The sequence below is a fragment of the Carettochelys insculpta genome, chromosome 12, assembly GCF_033958435.1.
Source record: "Carettochelys insculpta isolate YL-2023 chromosome 12, ASM3395843v1, whole genome shotgun sequence".
NCBI lineage: Eukaryota > Metazoa > Chordata > Testudines > Carettochelyidae > Carettochelys > Carettochelys insculpta.
This window is the reverse complement of record NC_134148.1, coordinates 14,486,647-14,501,096: the sequence shown is the minus strand read 5'-3', so window position 1 is coordinate 14,501,096 and position 14,450 is coordinate 14,486,647. Positions and strand designations below refer to the sequence as shown.

At 46.9% G+C, this 14,450-nt stretch overlaps 1 protein-coding gene across 1 annotated transcript in view; it reads right to left on the bottom strand.

Annotated features, from left to right (window-relative positions):
- APBA2 (amyloid beta precursor protein binding family A member 2) overlaps positions 1-14,450 on the bottom strand; it is a 220,024-nt gene that overhangs the window by 189,069 nt on the left and 16,505 nt on the right. Inside the window, exon 2 of the mRNA XM_075006553.1 lies at positions 12,892-12,981. The gene's annotated coding sequence lies outside the window, so the exon portion shown is untranslated. The remainder of the gene's footprint in view (positions 1-12,891; positions 12,982-14,450) is intronic.

Here is a 14,450-nt window from a genome sequence, read left to right as displayed (position 1 = left end):
TGATGAAGCGGGTCTTTGCCCATGAAAGCTTATGCTCTAAAATATCTGTTAGTCTATAAGGTGCCACAAGACTTTTTGTTGTTCTCAAAGCTACAGACTAACACGGCTACCTCTCTGATACTTGTCACAAATTTTCCCTTACTTCAAAGTTAACTTCAAAGTTAAAACAAAGTTACTTCAGAAAGTTAACTTCAAAGTTAAAACAAAGCCCTAAATAGTGGGACAGTCCTGGTAAAATCAGAACATCTGGTCACCCTCACTAAAGACAAAGCATCTCATAGGCTGTGTCTGCACTACAAAAATAACTTTGAAATTGAGTGTCAACACATACCCTACTTTGAAGTTAAATTGCGAAGTAGGGCACTACTCCATTCCTGGGAATGGAGTAAGGACTTCGAAATTGGGCTCCCTACTTCAAAGTTAGTGCCAACTTGTAGGAGTATTACCAGACAAAGGAAAAAATATTTTACGGCAGTTTAAATCCAAAGCAATTTCTTCTTAAGGAAAGAGCTCAAGATTTGTAATTACCATATTAAAACTTTGTGCTATCCAATCCCTGTATGTAAAACCTTTGTTACTTGTATTTAAGACATGAACAGTTTTCTTCCTGGTTGTGCACACAATTCAACATCAATTCTTTCCTTTGATTTTTGAAAGACATGTTTGGACAAACTCAGGATAACAGAGTTGCTTAATTTATATGCTAATATATGATGATTTCACAGAAAGTACTGTGATTGGAAGTCCCAAGTGCTAAATAAAACAAAGCATCAAAACTTCTGTTGTGCAAAATTAGCACATATTTTTCATTTTCTTCAAAATAACAGGAGCACGTCAGTTAAACACAAACATAATAGATATTATGTGAAAGGAAGTATATTGGTTTCCCAATTTGCAACTGTGCTGGAATGATGAATTATCTAAATATCTATACGCTGTTATGAAGAACCTTTATTATTATTGCTGTATTATCATCATTTGTCAAGGGTCAGATGCTTCCATACATAATGCAGCACAGAGGAAAAGAAGCCTACAGTAAGTAAATTTTCAAACGCACAGTATATTTACCCAATACATTTGCAACTTATCAAAAATGAACCTGCCTACCCAGCAACAACATGGAAAGAGTGAGCCCCCACTGAGAAATCCCTGCTTTCCCCATAACCACCCCCCAAAAACACCCTGACAGCAGTGCATAGAGAACTTCTATGGTAAAATGCAACCCTGAGTTGCTGCATGCAAAACTGAAGAGTCCTCTTCGCACAGCTGATTGTGGAAAGCCAATGGCAAGTTGGCAAGACAGATACTTGGGGAAGGAGAGGTTAGTACATGGTGCTGAGCAGAAGCACATTCAGCCTATAATACATGGAGTTCCTTACCATTTTGTGTCTTCAACAAAGTAGCCTCATCATGATTTTTTAGACCATGCCCATATTTTTGATAGCAACTATCCTGGTCCAATGATAGCACAGAATGGGCCAAGTCAGGTTCTGAATTTCTGCTAGTATGCACGTTTGCCATGCAGACACCTGCTTCACATGTTGCTATCCCTGGCAAAGCAGCATGTGGTCCTCAAGTGCAGCGTGTGGTTTGGAAAACAGAGAAAAGCTGGGTGAGATAGTGTCTTTATTGGACCAACTTTGGTTGGTGAGAAAGACAAGCTATTGAGCCACCAGAGTTCTTTCTCAGGAAAACAATCATTTTGCTCTAGAGATGCAAAGGGAAATGATCATATTTCATTTGAACTGTGTGTCAACTTACATTTATGAGTTAATTCAGATAAATAATCTGCTTCATTCCTTGGGCTATGTCTACACTTACCGTGGCAGAGATCAATCTTTCAGAGTTTGATTTACCATGCCTGGGAGCGATGCACTAACTTGAACGTTCAGGGCATCCTGGTTGACTCAGGTACTCATCACAGACCCTCTTCCCATTGACCTCTCACTGTGGGGATGGCAGAGAAATTTTATCTAAGGTACTTTGACTCCAGCTATGCTATTCACATAGTTGGAGTTCCATATCTTAGATTGAGATTACCCCTTAGTGCCTTTTAGAGCCTGATTCTATCTTAGGCCAGGTCTACATTGGGAGGTAAAATTGATTTTAGATATGTAAATCCAGGTACGACAATTGCATAGCTGGAGTTGACATCTAAAATTGATCCTTTCTACCACCCACATGGCAGGAGATCAAGAGGAGAATTCCCTTACTCCTCGTGACTGCCAGGAGTACTGGTACTGAGGGTGGTGCCATGGCAGTTGGATTTAGCACGTCCCCACTAGGCATGCTAAAAATCGAGCCCTAGAAGATTGACTGGCTGCACGTCAATCTTCCCATAAGCGTAAATGTATCCTTAGTTACACCAAAATAAATCCAGAGTAGCTAGTGAAGAACATGCGTGATTTCATTAAAGTTTCAACACAGTTGTTTCTTTATAAGGGGCATTTAAAAAACAGGTTATGGCAATAGATATGTAGAAGCCTAAGAAAAGCCTGCAGTGAGTAGGAAAGTCTAGTTTTCAATATACACAACAATGATGAACAGTATTTCATTTGTTTGGAAAAATAAAAAGCCATTTAAAATAACGAGGCTTATTTTGTCCATGAGGTTGCATGCTGGCAATGCAGTAAGTTATATTTTATTTACAGTTATGACACTCACTGTACCATTTAACTTGATACCCATTCCAAATGATAAATTAGCAAAACCTGAACAGTAGTGAAACCCTGACCAAGGGTTTAAGTTAAAAACAGATTATTGCACTTCTCTGCGTGCAACGACAATACAGGTGAGCATGCCAATCAGAATGCTCAGCTCCCTTCCAGCCCCCTCACTCCCTGATAAGCAAGCTCTTTTGATGATGTCTGCCATGTCCTGTGAGTTATCAGACCATCATTATTTCATCATATCACCTTATTTCTTGACTTTCTCCTAGACCACAAACATTCTCAAAGACAGTAATGATGTAAGAGCAACAATATGTGCCTGAGATCTTGCAATAATCCAATTTTCTCCACTTGCATGTGGTTTCAACTTCCTGAGAACAGACAGAACTTCAAAGCAGCCCAATTCTAGTGTTCTTCCGTAAAAGTTCAGGTGTTTTTGTTTTTTAACCTTTTAGGGATTCACAGCACACTTACTTTGGTGCAGAGTGTGGCATTTAGCTACTGTTTACAGCAAGAGCTCCCTCAATGCTGGCCCTCAAAAAACCATCACTCCTAAGCTCCTTAGGGCACAAGGGCCTTTAAGATGAAGCAGCCTACTCCCCATGTTGGTAGAAAGAAAGGTAGAGCCAAATCTCTTACATATCTCTTTTGGGGAAATCTGGGTCACCCTCTCTTCCCTGCCACACCGGCTGCATGGTAGGCTGAATGTTCAGGGTAGAGCTCCCCAGTGGCCTCTGAAATATAAATAGTAATATACTAAAAATGGACTTTCATATGAATACACTACTGCACTGAAAATGAAATTTTAAAAAACTAACAAAGAGTGTTTAGCACTTCTCAGAACCCAGCTACTGCACAGATGATGTTATAGAACTGAAATTATATAAAATAATTCGGGGTGAGGAATGGGTGAGAAATGACAGAAAATAGCTGTCAAGAGAGCTAAAAAAAAAAAGTAAAAACTAAACGCCCCTTCTCATACTACCAAACTGTAAGTAAATATAACCAGTCTCTGAATGTTATGTGTGAGAAATTAAACTGTAAAAATTCAAATGAAAGTAATTCTTTCCTACCAGTTCTAAGTAGCTCTGAATACTTATAGCTTGTTAGGACTACCAGGTCTCCTGAAATTCCTTCAGAAATATTCCAATTTTCCTCTAAGCCAAATTAATTTAGTCACTGCAGATTTTAAAGCTGCTAACCACAGACATTTCAATTTCACCATTTCAACTTAGATCCATAATGACAGGAGATATTCTTTCCCTCTCTACCCCACCCCCACTATCCTTTCTGTTCTCTTCCAGCCACAGCCGAAAACATCACTAGCCACTGAAGAAGAAACTCCGCTCCCAGTCTGAGGACCAAACGTTTCACAGATCAGCACAGGAAAGTTAAAACGCAAGTAGCGAATTAGAAACAGAAAAATTCTCACCGTGGCTGAGTGCAGTCACAGAAGTCCCTTTGGGAATGTTTCCTAGGGCACTGATCATGCCTCTAAATGCCCACTTTCTTGGTCTCTGAGGCTCCCCTCCTCCCTTTCTGGCTGGGCAGATCCTCTGGTCTTCCCCCAGACAAGGCAACTCTGCGGGGTTACCAACCCCTGAGAGCAATGCAGATACTGAACCACTTCAGTTCTGAGAGGAGACAACGGAAGGGCACAGCATACAAAAAAATCAAACCACCAAAAGGGATCAAAACCCCAAACAAATCCATCTTTCTCTCTGAAAAAGTTTTAGATAGTAAAAGCTTGTAAGGTAAGCCCTCTTTATCAATAAAAGAGAGAGATGCACAATGATTTACACTGGGCTTGACAGTAAACGAAATTTTTTTAATTAAGAACAAAGTATGATGTAAGTGTCTGCAAGTAAAAACAGTAGATCAAAATAAGTTACTAAATTAAAATAAAAAAATGCTAAGCTAGTTCTAATTTCATTAAGAAATTTCTTACATGCAAAATGTCACCCTAAACAGCTGTTCTTACTTCCCTTATAAATCGTAAGAGAGAGGTAGCTGTTTTAGCCTGTATCTTAACAAAACAAAAACCAGTCCTGTAGCACTTTAAAGACTAACAAAATAATTTATGAAGTGATGAGCTTTCATGGGACAGACCCACTTCTTCAGATCTGGAGATAGCGCTGTACTGGAAAGTCAAATATGATCTTTCAGTCTGACTTGGGTCTTCAGCACTCCAAAGTTCTGACTCTGCCAGGCAACTTCAAAAGCCAGCTGAAGACCAAGAGCTGAAAGCTTCCCATCGGTTAAACAGACTCTCCCCCAGAGTGGAACAGTCATATGTCTTTCTAACCCCAACCACCCTTAGACTAATAGGACAAACAAGGTGTTGAGTTGATTGCCCAGTCATTAGGGTTCTGGAGCACCAGGAATGGCTATCATCAGCACATTTAAAACTACAAACAGACATATTTCATGTTTTAACTGCATATACAAGAATGATATATGCACTAAAATAGGATATACTGATCCAGCAGATTGTAATATTCAAATTGAAAGGCCACATGAGGTATTTTATCTGAAACATTTGAGTAGTACATACTTATATTCATACCCCAATTTTCATAACGAGTGAGGGGACCCTCACAATTCACTTCATTTAAAAAAAGGTCTCATCCTAAAAATCCTTCTTTACTGTCATGGGTAAATCCACTTCACTCATATGAATAGTCCATATAAAGGCACCAAAACTGCTCAAGGGAATATGAACTGATTACTGATCTAGAACCTGCAGTGTCAAGCCCAAATTTTTTTAAAATTAAAAACATTTGTTCACGTCTTGAGAAAGGACTTCCCCTTCATCCAGACACACAAGTCTGGCAGGTTTTTGCAAGAAAATGAAACAACAACTGCTTTGCCCACAGATCGGCAAATGTATCAATAGTGAGAGACCTGCAAATAAAGCACTAGCAAAAATTCACTAAACTATATTCCCTTTTAAATTTTGTGCAGTGCTGAAATAGGCTTGAGTGTCTTATCATGAGTGTGCAGGCCTGCATATCTGCATCAGATTTGATTGTACTGAATGACAAATGAGAAAAGCTCTCTCAGCTGCCGGGCAGCCTATACCTATGTACTTCCAAAACTGTAATTTGCTAGAAGCTAGCTGGTTTGTTCTGGACAAACACAGTAAAAAGCAAGTTATTTTTTTTTTTCATTCGTGTTTAGCCAAATTTAGGTCTTTTTTCTAAATTCATTATCCTTGAAATTCTGCCACCCTCCAGAGCGATGAGTTAAAATGATCAGGTAAAGATACCTTCCAGCACCAATAATTTCACATTTCCTGAGGAATGCTTAATGCAAGTCAGAAACTAAGCAAATAAGCATAAGACAACCATTAAAAAGTGGCAGGAATTAAAAAAAATTGAAAGTTTACCCACAGAAGCAGAGAATCACCATTGGATACGACTGTGAAGATATTTGTAACACTTAAGCCAAGAAAGGCAATTTCAGGTAGTATAACAAAACAATGGCCGCGTCTACACGTGCACGCTACTTTGAAGTAGCGGCGCCAACTTCGAAATAGCGCCCGTCACGGCTACACGTGTTGGGCGCTATTTCGAAGTTGAAATCGACATTAGGCGGCGAGACGTCGAAGTCGCTAACCCCATGAGGGGATGGGAATAGCGCCCTACTTCGAAGTTGAACGTTGAAGTAGGGCACGTGTAGACGATCCGCGTCCCGCTACATCAAAATAGCAGGGTCCGCCATGGCGGCCATCAGCTGAGGGGTTGAGAGACGCTCTCTCTCCAGCCCCTGAGGGGCTCTATGGTCACCGTGTGCAGCAGCCCTTAGCCCAAGGCTTCTGGCTGCTGCTGCGGCAGCTGGGGATCCATGCTGCATGCACAGGGTCTGCAACCAGTTGTCGGCTCTGTGGATCTTGTGTTGTTTAGTGCAACTGTGTCTGGGAGGGTCCCTTTAAGGGAGCGGCTTGCTGTTGAGTCCGCCCTGTGACCCTGTCTGCAGCTGTTCCTGGCACCCTTATTTCGATGTGTGCTACTTTGGCGTGTAGATGTTCCCTCGCAGCACCTATTTCGATGTGGTGCTGCCCAACGTCAAAGTTGAACGTCGACGTTGCCAGCCCTGGAGGACGTGTAGATGTTATTCATTGAAATAGACTATTTTGATGTAGCTACATCGAAATAAGCTATTTCGATGTAGTGTGCACGTGTAGACGTAGCCAATGAGGCTGTGTCTACACTATAAAATAACTTCAAAGTTGCTTACTTCGAAGTACAGCATCTACACACAAAATGCACCCTCCCTTACTTCAAAGTAGTCTTCCCCCTACTTTGAAGTTAAGCATCTACACACAATTAGCCACTACTCCTAAGTAAGGGGCCAGGGAATGATGCAACCAGCGGGGAATGGTGAGACAACGTTGTCCTGCAGGACTGGAATGAGAAGTGGTGGCTCCGCAATTTTAGGATGACATGGGCCACCTTCATAGAGCTGTGCCAGTGGCTGGCACCAGCACTTCACCTCCAGGACACCCGCATATGGCCTGCACTTCCCCTGGAGAAAAGGTTGGCCATCGCCATGTGGAAGCTGGCCACCCTGGACAGCAACCACTTGGTCAGCCACCAATTTGGGGTAGGGAAGGCCACTGTTGGGGTCATCCTTCTAGAGGTAAGGCAGCTGGGGTCATGCACCCATGGCAGGGCCTGAGGAGGGGGTCCTCTCCACATGCTGCCACACACTTATGGGTGTCTGTGCCCTCCACGTCATACAGGTCATCAACACCATCAACCTAATGTTCCTGCGCCGGCTCATCTGTCTGGGGGATGTGTGCTGCCAGGTTCCAGCAGTTGGGATTCCCCAACTGTATCCGTATGTTGAACAGCATCCACGTCGCCACCCGGGCCCCACCATACAGCTGCAGATGGTACATAAATCAGAAGGGCTGCCATTCTGTCATGCTCCAGGCTCTCATGGATGCCCAAGGATGGTTTACAGACATTTGCGTGGGCTGGCCAGACAGGGCCCAAGATGCCCGCATCCTGTGGAACTCACGGCTTGGGAACAGGATGGCCAAGGTCACCTACATCCCACCACAGGAGCTCCTGGTGGGGGACACGGCCATGCCCCCGTGCATAGTCACCGATGCGGCCTACTCCCTCCAGGCCTGGCTAATGCACCCCTACACAGACCACCCAAAACGAGAGCCAGGACTGTTACAATACCTGGCTCAACCAAGGCAGGAACATGGTGGAGTGGGCATTCAGGCATCTGAAGGTGAGCTTCAGGTGCCTGCTGACGCGCCTAGAGGTGGGTCTCCCCAGCATGCTCACGGTTGTGAGTGCATGCTGTGCTCTCCACAACCTCGTGGAGAGCAAGCACAAGCTCTTTGTGGGGCACTGGGCTGCTGAGGCCATGCCATGGTATGACCAGCCAGGTGTGGTCCAGTGCCGCCAGGCACACTGGGATGGGTTGCGCATGCAGGAGGCCTTCACCTGGTGGCCCCCAGGACTCAGCCCTGGCCCATCCAGCACAACCCCCACCTACACTCACAGCCCCACCTCCACCCCACCAGCACCCCTGCCCACATGCACGTCCTGCACCATCCCCACCCAATGCATGACACTGACATTGTCCAATAAAGTTAACCATTAATTGTTCAAAACCAAACAAGTCTCCAACTATTTACAAGGGGGGCGGGGGGCAACCTATTTACAAGGAGGGGGCTGGGGGGCCTCACTCATCCATAAGGGTGGGGGGGGGACAGGAGCCATGACGACCCCTGGAGCTGCGACCGCCCCAGGTCCAGGGCCCCCTGTGGGACTGGGATGGTCCTGAGAGCACAGGTAGGTAGGGGCACACTGGGGGTGCAATGGCCTCAGATTTATGCGATGGGGGACTGGTGGAGCCATGGCCAGTTCAGGCGTGCCCACCCACAGACACCACGTGAGCTCCTCCCTCTCAGACACCGTCATGGTGGGTGGGAACGGGAAGGCAGACGGGGCACAGTCAGGGGCAGGAGCGGGGGCCACAGGAAAGGTCAGCCATGGAGCGGAGCGCTGGGCCAGGCAGTTGGCAACAGCCTGGGTCAGGGTGTCAAGGTACCCCGAGACCTGATCCCAGGCCGCCCACTCCATGGACAGCCATTCCCGCAGCTGGCGTTTTGCGCCCCCCATGCGGCCGTGTGGGCTTCCACTAAGTCATCAGCTCAGCTGCAGCAGTGGGCCACCCCGGTACAGTGCCCGGTCCTTGGGGGACATTGTTCCTTTCCTCTCACCAGCTGCTACAGGGCTCCCTGACACCTCAGTGGGGCTGGGGTGGCCCACAGACATTGAGACTGTGAAGATATAATGGGAGAGGGCGGCGCCCTGTCAGTCACACAACCGGTTACCATGGACCAGTGGCCATGTCCCCATCGCCATCCCTCCCTGCCCATGGGGGGATGGGGAGGCAGCCGCTATGGGATCCATCCACGCTGGGCCATTGGCGGGGCTGGTTCGGCTCCCCCTGCCCTCCCCAGGCACATGTCCCATGTGGCTGTCCACAGCCCCATGCAGGGACCACCCCCCATTTGCTCTTCCCCCTCCCTGATGGTGACCACGGCTGTCCTCCGGGGCCCCCTGGCCCATGGCAGCCAGCCATGTGCCCAGGCCAGCAGCGGCAGGAACTGTCCCCCCACCCCCCGTGTGCCCAGGGTGCCCCATGCCCAGTCCTACCTGAGGGTGCCTTGGGGATTTTGGGGGAGGTGCAGGCAGAGGTGGCCCGGCTCTTGCCCTCCGATGGCACGGAAATATATAGGGTCTCCTTGCTCCTGCCCTCGCCATCGCTGTCCCCATCACCAGCTGGTGGCTCTGGGCCTGGGATCAGTGGTGCTGCGGAGAGTCCTGGCTCTGGCTCCTCACCCTGCCCCTCCAGCTTGGCCACGTCGAGGGTCTCCCCTGGTTGCCCAGCCTACCTGGGGCTGATGACCTGGTGCAGGTCTTTGCAGTAGGGGCATGTGGCAGGCGCCTGGCTAAGTCCTTAGCCTTTGCTTGCCTCTGCCACAGCTCCTTGACTTTTGACCACACCTGGTTGGGGGTTCGGCAGGGGTGGGGTGGCCCCTTGTAGCCAGAGTCTCGGCCAGCCAGACAAAGGCGGCTGTGTTCCACTTCCACCCCTCCATCCTCAGCAGGACTTCCTCATTCCCCCAGATGTCCAGTGGATCCCAGACCTCAGCCTCCAGCCATAGGATGCCCCTCCTCTCGTGTCCTGGGAGCCCCGCCACACGTTGCTTTGGGATCCCTGGGTCTCCCTGGGCTCTTGTCCACTGGCCATGGCTCCATCTGGATTCCTTTCTGACATTCTGGGGGGGTGCTGGAGAATGTGCAGCTGCGAGCACATGCTCCTACATCTGCCAGCACACTCTCAGCTTCCTGCACAGGGTTTCTGTGTCCCTGCAGCTTTAAGGCACCCGGAGCTGACTGCCATAGAGCCTGGCTGCTGGTCAGGGTGTCTCTGTGCTCCAGGGAGGGGCTGAGTCCGTGGAGGACTTGGGATTTCGAAATGACAGCCAGGCGAGTGGCTACACGTCTCCTTTCAAAATCGACATCAAAATGGGGAGTTGTTACCAAGATGGGAGTGGAAAAACGCTTTTGAAAGGAATGCCCTTTTATCCTGATGTTGATTTCAAAACAAGCAATTTGTGCATAGTCGCTCCGCTGCTCGTTTCAAAATCACTTTCGAAGCTACTTGCTAATGTGGCCACAGCCTTATGCTGGTGAAGCTCATTTACCTCAGAGATGTATGTCCCAATTTAGACAGACAAGAAAAGAACCATGCAGCATTATCAAGTGATCTCAGTTCAAATCAGTACTCTAGGCAAAATCTTGTCCTTTCTAAGGGTATGCCAATGACTGCCAGGTGGCCTCTGCCAGTCCCAATACACCCTGTCAGTGTCCTGCATGGATCTTCATGTCGTACTCCTGAAAACAAACGATGCAGACAGAGGGCTACTAATGTGCCTCCTCATCCGTTGGAGATATGCCATCAACCACATTAGCCTAGATGCATAAAAGTAGTAAGGCACATTGACATTACACACCTAGGTTGCGTCTACATGAGCACCCCCCTTTCGAAAGGGGTACACTAATGAGACACCTCGGGGTATGCTAATGAGGCACTGTAATGAATATGCAGTGCCTCATTAGCATAACAGCAGCTGTGGCACTTCGAAAGTGCCACTTTCGGTCTTGTGCAGCTCATCTACATGGGGTCCTCTTCTAAAGGACCCTGAACACTTTGAAATCCCCTTTTTCCTATAACCAAAGAGGAATAAGGGTATTTTGAAGTGTGCGGGGTCCTTTCAAAAGGGGGGTGCTAGTGTAGACATAGTCCTAGAGAATCATCTCCCCATGCTGGGTCTCAGAAGCCACACGCCAGCCCAAGTCCAAATATTTTCACAGCTGCAGTAGGAGCTCAGGCACAACACAGAGGGGGAAGGGTCACGTGCACCTCCAAATGATTTGCGGGTGACGGGCAAGGGGCCAGCACCAGGTGACCAAGCGATTCATCCTCCTGCCCTGAGCCCTGTGCTTTGGGGGGGGGCCTCGTGGGGACCAGGGGACTAGTGGGAGGCATGACACCAGTAGGAAGGGGTCTGACCCTGCCTCCTGCCCTGCACTAACCAGCAGCAGCAGAGAGGGAAGTGACCTGGCCCCCAGCCCACTCCACTCCCCCAGCGTCCAGCCACGTGCTCTGCTTCTTGCAACTGGTAAGTGAAGGGGGTGGTCCCACCTCTTCCCCCAAGTGACGCAGCCTGAGGTAGTATCGCAGGGGGTGGGGAGAGCTGATGGCAGCAACAGGAGTCTCACACCCACCAGTGACAGGAAAAGAAGCAACCATGGCTGGGAGTCAGGGGAGCTCGGTTGCTATTCCCACTGGCACCGGTGAATGCAGAGTTGGGGGAACTCCTCCTGCCAGTGCTATGAACCCCATTCCTCACCTGGGTCACGTCTCTTGGAGAGGGAGGCTGGGGAGAGGATATGGAGGGTGAGGTAGAGCAGGGCCTGGGGTAGAGTGGAGGGCAGGAAGTGCCCCCTTTGTGTCCGTCCCCAGCAGCTGCCACTGTGTGAGCTCTATAATGCCTTGAGGGTAGCCTTTACGCAGGGCAAGATGCCTTACGAAAAAGCTCCAAGATTTCAGATTATGAACAAAACTGAGCAATTCTAGACAGGTGAATTCAGCGAGACATCCTACCCTAAAACCGAAGATATTTCCTGATTGCACATTTGGCAGACAGCACTGAGACGTAAACACCCAAACATAAGCTGACATTAGTGACTGGCCCTGCTTCCAGGCCTCCCTGTCTCCTTGCAAAATGGGAACTTGTGGACATGGTGCAAAAGGTCAGCTCCACTGCAGCCAAGGAGCAACAATCAGCTGCATGCCTGCTGTCCTCATCCTGGAATTCACATGCAGAAGTAATATCCTCCATGGTCACAGCCTTCCAGGATCATGCAAAATAGACACAGCACGGCAATGGCACATAAGAGGCAGGACCATAAAATATTGATATTCTTGGAGGATTACCAAAAAAAAAAAAGGGTCTACGTGCTTTGAAATTCTAATATGTTGCAGGTTATTACATACATTATAGCCTGATTTAATAGCAAGGGAGGTAACATTCAGCTTGAAAAAGGGAAACTGCAGCACTCATCACCTATTCACAACATGAAGAAAACCACACAGCAAAACCACAGGACACCGTGGTCTTATAAAAACTAGGATTGTGTGACATTCCTGGATTACATTATTGGTGATCCATAGCAACAGAGCTCAGAACGATCAACCCAAGAAACCTGGTCATTTGACTACAAACTAACTCAAGTCAAGGTTTAGCAACAAACTAGAGCACCTTATCAGCACGTGAAACACAGAATATTACAGTACTTGCCAAATAAAAGAGGACAAAAACACAAGCACTGTTTTCAAATTTCTAAGAAGATATCACTATTCACAACATCTCTGTCTTAACAGTTTCTATTTCCCATCCTGGAATCTGAGCACTGCAGTGGAGTTTAAATAAAATAAAGATTTAACTACAAAGGAACTGTGACATCTCTCCAAAAAACAAATATTTGCTTAAATCAGAAAGGGCATTTCACACATGAGACTCTCTAACATGACTACTTCTCTGTTACTATTCAAGTATAGAGTTCATCTTCTACTCTTGGCGTTTTAATGGTTCAGGCATGACATGAAGGTTATCACTTACTGGATGAGAAGTCTTAGAAAGCTCCTCCCTGGACCCAGCAATTCCAACTCCAGTAAAATCGGATAAGTAGTAGCTGAGTAGGTGATACTCCTGGGAAAGAAAAAACAATTAAGGTGTAAATGCCAGTTCTTACATCTTTGAACACTGAGGAATATTCTCCTAAGAGAAATGGCATATCATCTGATGGTTAAAACTAGACTGCAAGGAATAAAGCCACTAATACAGCCCTGGGTAACCTAGGCTAGTGAGTGGACTTCCTGAGTGGCTCTCCATCTCAGCGAGCAACAAAATTGTCGTAACCAAGATGATCTCTCAGGATATGGTAGCTTTGCTAAATACCCTTGCCTGCTAGGGTAGAATTTGCAGGATGTCCTAACTGAACCAAAGCAAGGCTTTTATTGGATGCAGAGGGAGCACACAGCTCTTACATTAAATGTTGTGTGCAATCAGAAGCCACTTACCCCCCCCCCCCGCCCCAGTTTCTTTACACGTGTGTCACTTTACTAATACCAGGAGAAAAAAGAAATCTACATGGACAGAGATCTGCAGAATCTGGTCACCCTGCGTGTGTGCAACAGTAAACAAAAGGTCTCAAGGGCCACATAGAACACCCATATGTGGTGTGCAGCCTACAGGGTGCCCACGTCTACGCTACTATATCAGAGCACACTGGAAGGCCTTACACCTGCAAACGCAATGCCTAGTGAGCTGGGAACATGATGGCTGTCCCTGCCACCTGGCTCAGGGCCTCTGCACATTCTGATTGGCCCAGCGGTGGGAGGGGTGGGGGGGATGTTCCCTTGGAGATGGCAGTGGCAGAGGCCGCAGGGAAGGATGTAGAGGGCTGGGGGAAGCCGATCATGCTGCACCCCCTTACAAAATGTCGTACCTGCCCCACTTTGCACACCCTTGTATTAGAGTTTGAGGGCTCATTATACAATAAGACTAACAGCAATTCGTCATTTAGAACTATAAATTCTATGAAGACCAAGCACCTGTGTATCACCCACCCTTTATTCTACAGCCACTACTACAGTACCTCAACTCCAAGTACATTGAAAATCCAAATGCACACATTGGTCAACCAAAGGAATAAAAAACAGCACTCCATAATCACATCCAACGTGAAGGACAGACCCAAGGTGATTTCTTGCCAAACCACTGGGGTAGCTTTGGCTATTCTATTTAACTAGAAAACTGAAAAAAGAAATTGGGGCTATAATCTATAAAATGCACATAAAGGTGGTTGTCTGAACACCATTGTAGTCCATTTGACATAAAATTCCTAGCATTACGCATACGGTAATTGAAGGATGTTTCAAACATTCAGGTCTCTGTGAAAAGCTGCGTGTCTGAAGATGAGGATTTATAAATTGCAAATAAAAGAACTGGTCCCTTGCGATATCAAGCACATGAGCAGCATGTTGGCAGATACTAAATCCTAACTGCAGAAATAATCCCCTTAAACCTGTATCAGTGAAACCCAACAGTGAATTTACAAAACGTATCCCTCCCTCATCTTCAGTACAAAATAATTTAACTAAACAAACAAAGGGAGA